This window comes from Ambystoma mexicanum, chromosome 1q (genome assembly GCF_040938575.1).
Source record: "Ambystoma mexicanum isolate Mex_15411 chromosome 1q, UKY_AmexF1_1, whole genome shotgun sequence".
Lineage (NCBI taxonomy): Eukaryota > Metazoa > Chordata > Amphibia > Caudata > Ambystomatidae > Ambystoma > Ambystoma mexicanum.
Window position 1 is genome coordinate 867,766,445 of NC_090922.1, and position 8,136 is coordinate 867,774,580.

At 44.3% G+C, this 8,136-nt stretch overlaps 1 long non-coding RNA gene across 1 annotated transcript; it reads left to right on the forward strand.

The window, feature by feature from the left end:
* The first annotated feature begins 568 nt into the window (after positions 1-568).
* Positions 569-5,881, forward strand: LOC138521910 (uncharacterized). Its single transcript, XR_011283167.1, has 2 exons — positions 569-667; positions 5,462-5,881. It is a non-coding gene; the product is annotated as an uncharacterized lncRNA (long non-coding RNA).
* Positions 5,882-8,136: the final 2,255 nt, after the last annotated feature.

The following is an 8,136-nucleotide window of genomic DNA, read 5'->3' on the forward strand; positions in this document are numbered from 1 at the left end:
ATTTGTAATTCGTTTAACTTTTTTTTTATTTCCTGCTGTTTTATCTCACAATGCACAAAGCTAGAAGGCCAATGCATACATATTATGATCCTAACCCAGAGAGAGGGAGAATAATGACTCAAGCATAGACGCCCGTATAAAGAAGCACTGAGGCGATTGAAGAAAACACTTGAAAACAAAGGGAATTCTTTAAGGTTTAGACTTCAGTGTTATGAAAGGAAACATCAAACATGGATCAAATTAATCAATAGATGATTATCGCACAGCAGCGAGGGAACAAAGACTGACATTTTGGAGAGACATTAGATACAGTGCTCAGGGATTCTATGACAAGACAGGAGGCTCATATTATGCATTACAATCTTTACTCTGAAACCACAGCAGCAAAGAAAAAACTTTTACAAACAAAAAAGTTTCAACAACAGAACTAGATAAAGTTCAATGTCAATGCATGGGGAACTCCCCAAACCATCATGGAGGATAGGTCATACCCTGCAGGGGACCAATGAGCAGGGACCCTCCTTTATATATGTCCATTACTCTAACGCCAACCCCTCTTTCTTTGCTGCTGACACCACAGAGCTAAGTCACCCCTTTCAGTTGTGTCTTACATTGTTTGTCAGTAGTAGGCTTTATTAGTTTGAATATGACATATATTATTTATATGGTAAATATGTGTTAATTACCTTTTATTATAAAGGAATTTGTGTATTTGATACAATGTATCTGGATAGCCGCGTGCGGCCGTTGGTTTCATTTTGGTGTCTTTCAAAAAGAAAATATGTATTATGCTCATACTTCTTGTTTCAGCTGAAGCAGTGGTGCAATGGTTGAATTTCGGACTACAGTCCATGAGGTTGTGAGTTTGAGGGAGCTCTCTAATTTATTTCTTCTTTAAAAATTTCTCGTGCTTGTAAACTCAGGTGTTTCTAGTGCATTAATCAACTCGCTCCCGGCTTGCGCGAGAGCAGTGTTGTTTACACTGTTCCCTCTTCATTTCGCCTGTTTGAATTCGTGCCCCTTGACAGATTTATGGTCACCTGGGGATTCCAGGTGCTGCAGGCTTTGGGTTCGGCCTGCCCCTGTGGCTTATGTTTGTAACAAAAGCCTCTGTTTCAGTACTGAGCCAAGTTAGCTCAAATATAGAGCTGCAGGTCTCCCATGCAGGAAGACCCGGGTTCGCGGCCGACCAGCATGTTTATTTGTATATTTTAAGATTAGATATTTTAATTGTTATATTTTAAATAATTGTATTTTACAATGGAGGTATTTGATTGTCACCTTTTTTGCTCAGTTGAGCAGGGATTTCCTAATGGGCATTTGGTCGGTTCATGACTTCTTCAGAAAGATTATAGCACAAACATTTTAATAGTAAAAATGTGGTTTTGTTAAATGTTTGTAATTTCGTATCCCTGGTGACACAACACATTTCCTTACCTTTAGTGCTGGAAAGAAAGAATGTTTACTGATAGACTGTGGGTTTGTTAGGTCAAAGTCTGACCATCCAGTGCAAGAGCCCGATGCACTGCCAGTCTGCAGTTTTATTTTATTTTCTTTGTTTATTTATTCATTTACTTATTTCTTAAGTTATGTGCTTTGCCTTCACTGTAGGTGCCATAAGTTCGGTTTCAGGTTCAGCTTGATTCTATTGCGAGGTTACCCCCTCGTGTACTGCTGATTATCACACCCTGCTCGGGCGAGCAGTTGGAGGTGCACTTGCTCAGTGTATCCTACCTTCAACTTGACAGTTTTCTTTTGTTTGGGTTATCTTCCCTGGAAAGGTGCAGTCACCTGCTCGGTGGCAAGGTTGCCTGGGGTTTCTGCGAGGGGTCCCCTTGTATACGGCTGTGTCCACACCCTGCTAGGGTGAGCAGTTGAGGTACACTTGCTCAGTGTTTCCACCCTTAAAGTGGGCAACTTGGGTAATTACCTTAACTGGCATGCACCATAACCTGCTCGGTTTCAGGCTCTGCCTGAGTTCTAATGCGAGGTTACCCCCTCGTGTACTGCTGATTATCACGCCCTGCTCGGGCGAGCAGTTGGAGGTGCACTTGCTCAGTGTATTCCTTCCTTAAGGTCGGCAGTTTTGTTTAGGTGCTGCATATGGCTGACGCCATTGTTTGGTCTTGTAGGCGTGCAGTAACCTGCTCGGTTTCAGGCTTCGCCTTGTTCCTACTGCGAGGTGCTCCCTCGTGTACTATTGGTTGCCTCACCCTGCTGGGGTGAGCAGTTGAGGTGCACTTGCTCAGTGTACGCTTTGATAAACAATATGTTTAAGTGTTGACTGGAACACATTTGCGTTTTTTCAGAATTGTCAGTGGCCCAGAAAGCTCAGTGAGTATCAGCTTATATAAGGGCCGGGGATTCGGTCCCCTGTGAGGGCGTAACCCCTCTTCTTTGGATATTTTATATATATTTCATATATTATATATTCTTTATTTATTAAGTGCTTTAAAGAAAAGAGTGTGGAAGTGGTTGTAAACAGACCCATATGGGGTTGTACCTTCCTCTCTAACCATCTATCTGGTGTTATCATTCATCTTTTAGTTAAAAATTCTGTCACCCTTTACCTTAGTTAGTTTCAGGACAACTCAGTCCTTTCCTTAGGTTTTGATTCCCGACCTCAATTGCTCCACCCAATACCAGTGCTGATTAAGCTACAGTATTTTCTCTCAACATGAGGAAGAATAAAGATGATGCGTTATGCCTCTATTGAGGTCTGTAGGGCTTAAGGCTCTCTTTAGTGGGGACGTTTGTTCTCCCCTACTTTTGTCCCATTGGACATTCCTTATTCTTTTGGTTTCTGGTGGAGACAGGGTCAGCTCGAGGGTAACCGTTCAGTTTTTTACATGACAAGTTGAGCAACCATGTTTTACTTGGATGGAGTGTTTGGAAACACTTGATGGTATCAGTTAGACGAGTTGCCAAATAATAACTTGCTGGCGCCTGCCTCATGTTTTTCCTCCCAAAGCTTGGCCTATGGTTCAGCTAACCGTCTAACAGTGTGTTGCAACTTCTCCTCTGCTCGAGGAGTACACGCAGGCTTCTGTACCCTCATGAGCGTTGCTTAACCTCTTTAGAGTGCTGTTTTCATATCCGTGCTGACCGTTCTGATACAGGTTCCTAATTTTGGAAAGGTCTACATCAGTCTTTTATCCTGCTGAGATCGATAAGTGAACACCTCACACCACACAACGCTCGTAGTAGTGTTAAGCACCACTCATATTCCTGAGGGTTCGTAGTACTGTATAAGTACTGTTTTGCTATGGACAATGTGCTTAGTTTTTCCTTCCCCTGATTCCCTTAGTGGCCAGTCAGCCTCACATGAATACAGTGACTCAGACCTCAGGGTTTGAGGGGACAGTGGTCCCAGATTTCTTCTCAACCTTGCATTTACAGGGCATTGATAATTATCCAGAGTTCTTTCCCCCTCATTCCCCTTCCTGCCATCCTTGGGGGAGATTGCATCATAATATTACGCCTCTGGGAGTATCCAATGGTTTCAGTTTTCCTGCCATCCTTGGGGGAGATTGCATCATAATATTACACCTCTGGGAGTATCCAATGGTTTCAGTTTTTTTCTTTTTACAGGAGTTCTGGCGGGTGACCAGTGCAGACTCGCACTGAGCATTTCCCTCCCGTCTGTTACTTTCCTTTGTGCTAATCTCTGGTATTTCAATAAGTTAACTGGAGTCTGTCCAGTCAGGGGATTGGTTAGAGGTGCTAGTGGGTATTTATTTCTCTTAACGGTGTAAAGCGGGGCTTTAATGTGGTCCTCAGGGTAGTTTTCTTTCTGGATTGCAAGGTTTTTCCTTTGGATAAGTGGGGGAGGTTTCTCCTCTTTTGGGAAGGCTCAATATCCCTTCGTGGGATAGAGGGGTCTGGGAGTGATACTATCCCCCATCCACGTTATGACCCTCTATCACGATGCGTTCCAGAGTCTATACATTAACTTTCAGACGGTGTCTGCCGCTACGATTACCAGAGTGCTGGGATATATATTTGGTTGATGACTTGATTATCATAGTCACCTGCATGGCAGGTGGACCTTTGGGGTTTTCACAAGAGTTTGTTTGCAGTAAGGTGCCAGCTCAGGGTGCTGTGAGCTTCAAAGATCTGCAAATTGGCTGAAATATAGGTTGGACCTCTTCTGGTGTACACCTTCAGTTTAACCATTTAGTGATCAGTTCTTTGCAGTTTAGAGTCTTGCTAAGATTTTGGAAATTTGGTGTCCTCCTTCGGTTACTTTTGATCCGCTAGGGGATTTATCACCAGGGAGGAGGGATCAAGGTTCAAGCACCGGGCATACCTACAAAGGAGTTTAGATATCACTATAATGGTAGTGATTGGATGTCGGATACATTTTTTCTTCTTGCCAAGTTTGGCCTCTTAAGGATCAGGTTTATAATATCTGCCTTTTGTCATGGTAGCAGAGTCCTTCTTCAAGAGTTCGGGAGGTCTGAGGGTCTGCGTGTTGGCGGTTTGACGGGTTTAGCTTCTCAGGTGGGGCCCTCTCTTCCATTCTGCTTCTGCCTCCAGAAGACTTCCCTCCTTAGTATACACATATGTCTGAAGACAATTGTAGATTAATTCTATTGCTTTTCAGCTCCGCTCAGGATGGATTGTCCTATTACAAAATTTATAAAAATGATTTTTTACTCCCATTTTACCCTTTTGAAGATTTGTCTTTCCCTCTTGGTTCCCCAGTGTAGTTCTGTGACATGCCCTGTTTCTAATGCGATATCTTCCTTTAATGCATGGGATGGAACCTATAAGACTTTCACCCCTATGGGGTACTTTTCTTTATCTCCAGGAGAGCTAGGTGTTTGTTTTCATTGGTTTGCTTTCTAGGTCCCCAAAAATGGTACGAATTTAAGTGTTTTGAATATTTGATTGAACAACATAGGTGTTTATTTCAGATGGTTTTGTCCTAACCTATTAGTATAGGAAAACTTTGTTCAATGTTTTCCCCTCTTTTAACCAGTTGGTTTTGGTGGCCTGTAAGGAACGCTGGATTTGGCACATTCCTGTTTTTCTTGCAGTGGATTTGATTTTGCCTTATATGACAGCTTTTCGGGCAACCTAGTCTTGGGCATTTCTCTGATTGGTCAACAGATTGATTTAATGAAAGCATTTAAAAAATGTTACCTTTCCTTTAATTTTATTATATTATCTATTATATTGGATCATTTTGTACTTACTAATGAGATGCAAGGGCTTTGAACTTGCATAATATGAGCCTCCTGTCTTGTCATAGAATGACTAATCCCCCACACTAACGTGAGATGGGGGTTTAGATTCTATTAAAGACAAGGAGGCGATTATTATCCCTCCCACCCACCCTGGATATGATATGATATGACAATTGTGATACGCATGTACACAGGTGGTTCAAGTGAGAACATTCTTTGGTTTGTTGTTCTTCCCAACCACCCACCCTTCTTGCTTGTTGTTCTTACAGGTACGAGTTGAGGTTCTGCTCAGGAGTGTGGATCGCAGTTACAAGTTCTGGAGTGCGTGATTTCGGGTGAGAAGTCCTATCCAGAAGAACTTCTTCATTGCTTCAGGCTGCGGAAAGGTTGAGATCTCCGGTTTCGCTGGATCCTTTTTCTCTGCGCTACGCAGTTCAACCGTTCCATTGGGCGTCTGGTGCAAGTCAGCTGCAGAAAGAGGGGTTGGCGTTAGAGTAATGGACATATATAAAGGAGGGTCCCTGCTCATTGGTCCCCTGCAGGGTATGACCTATCCTCCATGATGGTTTGGGGAGTTCCCCATGCATTGACATTGAACTTTATCTAGTTCTGTTGTTGAAACTTTTTTGTTTGTAAAAGTTTTTTCTTTGCTGCTGTGGTTTCAGAGTAAAGATTGTAATGCATAATAATCGCCTCCTTGTCTTTAATAGAATCTAAACCCCCATCTCACGTTAGTGTGGGGGATTAGTCATTCTCTGCTAGTCCGATGCAAGAATTTAAAAAATGCAGGCGAAAATGCTCCCATGAAAAAGTCCACTCCTGGATGAACCACTGGGGTGCGTAGCGTAGAAGAGAGGGAACAACATAGACTGCAAGAGCACAAACAGAATGCGGGAGAGCCAGCAGAGGTATAGACAATCAAGAAAAGGAGATACAGTGGTGGTGACGAAACCGGATATACGAGGGAATGCAGGTGCGGAATAAGGGGACATGCAGAGAATGACTGCACCAAATGGCAAAAACTAAGTCATTTTAGCAAAATAAGCAGGAACAAAGCAATGAAACAAATAGAGATAGAAGACAGTGATCGTGAAATATCAAAAGAAGAAAATGAACAATAATCTGTACGGATATTAAACGTGCAAACCTCCCTAAGGCAAACAAATAAAAGGAAAACTCTATTCTGAAGTGCTGGTGCCAGCTCAGGGCCAGATCTCACTCTCATGTCAGAAGAACAGACAAAGAATATATAAGTAAAGAGTTCGAACTAATAGTGTATTTCAGGACGGACATACAATTCAAATACAAAAAATAAGAGGAAAATTGCATGCCACAAGTAGTATTAATGGAATGGCCACATAGAAAAGAACTGGAAATTAAGCTATATCGCAATGGGAAATGTGCGGCTCACCCGTGCTCTACCTAGGTCCTCTGGCAGATATTTATTTCTGTGTTGTCGATGCAAGATGCATAACGGCTTCCACGTTGGAACGTGCATGATGATGACGTCACACGCTATGGCGGCCGAGAGGACCGACCAGAAAGGTAGCGTATATCGTGGTTCGCCAGGCGTCAAGGAATGTTCCAGGACGGCCTGCGGTGCCATCTGACCACGGGTGTTGCATGGTACCCCTCCTGGGAGCATGGTAGCTCCCAGTATGTTGTAATAGGTCTTGTGGCAGTAGCCACGTGCATACTTGCATACTTGCCAACATTCTGTGACCAGATAGATGTAGGATTTTCAAGTTTCAAAAAGAATACTTGTCATAACAATGACATCACAGGAAATTACAAAACATACATTGTTGGAACCACTGGAGCATTTTAAAATGCACAACCCATCAAACCGCACCACATGGAAAGATGTTCAAATGTTTAATTGTGAATGGTAAATTGACACCAAATTCAATTACCTAACTTCACAGAAAAAGTGCTGGTGGGCAACGTTTGCCACTGCTCTGTAGCAGCAGCCTGGTCAGTACATGTTTTGTTATTTTGCATTCATATAGCGCCTTATGTACCATTGGTATGATCCCAAGGCGCTGGTAGGTTGAACGCCTTTGGGAACCGAAGTTCAAGTCAGTAGAGAGGGAGAGAGTCATAAGGTGCGTGTGAGCACCGGATATGTGTGCAGCAGGTGTGGCATTCGTGTCATAGCTGCTTCTTAGCGGTAGGTGTGGTGGTTGGGAGATCAAGTGTATGTGTTCGTTCTGGCAGCTTGTTATCCAGACCGATTCTGGCTGATTTAGGCCTGAGGAGAACGCCTAGGCTGGAGGGTGTGTGACCAGCTGTGTTTAGTTAGGATGATGGGGAGTATGAGGCAAGTGATGGTATGAGAACAGCTATACCAAATGCATACATGCCAACATTCTGTGACCAAAAATCTGTAGGAATCTTAAAGTTTCAAAAATAGTCAGGCGAGGAGGTAATGATAGGAATAGGGCGTGTCAGCAACCCATTGTCATTGAATGAGCCCGCCGCGGGTGCATTCACTGACAATGAGGCGCCTGCCACGCCTTCTGCCATCACGCCAGCTCGGGGGAGCCCTTGAAAGACTCGCCCGAGTTGACGTGATGGGGGGGCTAATGGCACCTTTTGTGAAAGGCACTCGCGGCGGAGGGGCGCCCTTAGCCCACCGCCGTGGGCGCCTTTTACATCAAAGGCCTGCATGCTGCGCCTTCCCCTGCTACGCCAGCTCGGGGAAGTCCTTGAAAGACTCCCCCGAGCTGGCGTGGTGGGGGGCTAATGGCGCCTTTGGCCAAAGGCACCCGCTGTGGAGGGGCGCTTTTAGCCCCTCGCCGTGGGTGCCTTTGACATTAAAAGCCTGCATGCTGCGCCTTCTCCCGCTACGCCAGCTCGGGGAAGTCCTTGAAAGACTCCCCCGAGTTGGCGTGTTGGGGGACTAATGGCGCCATTTGCCAAAGGCACCCACGGCGGAGGGGCG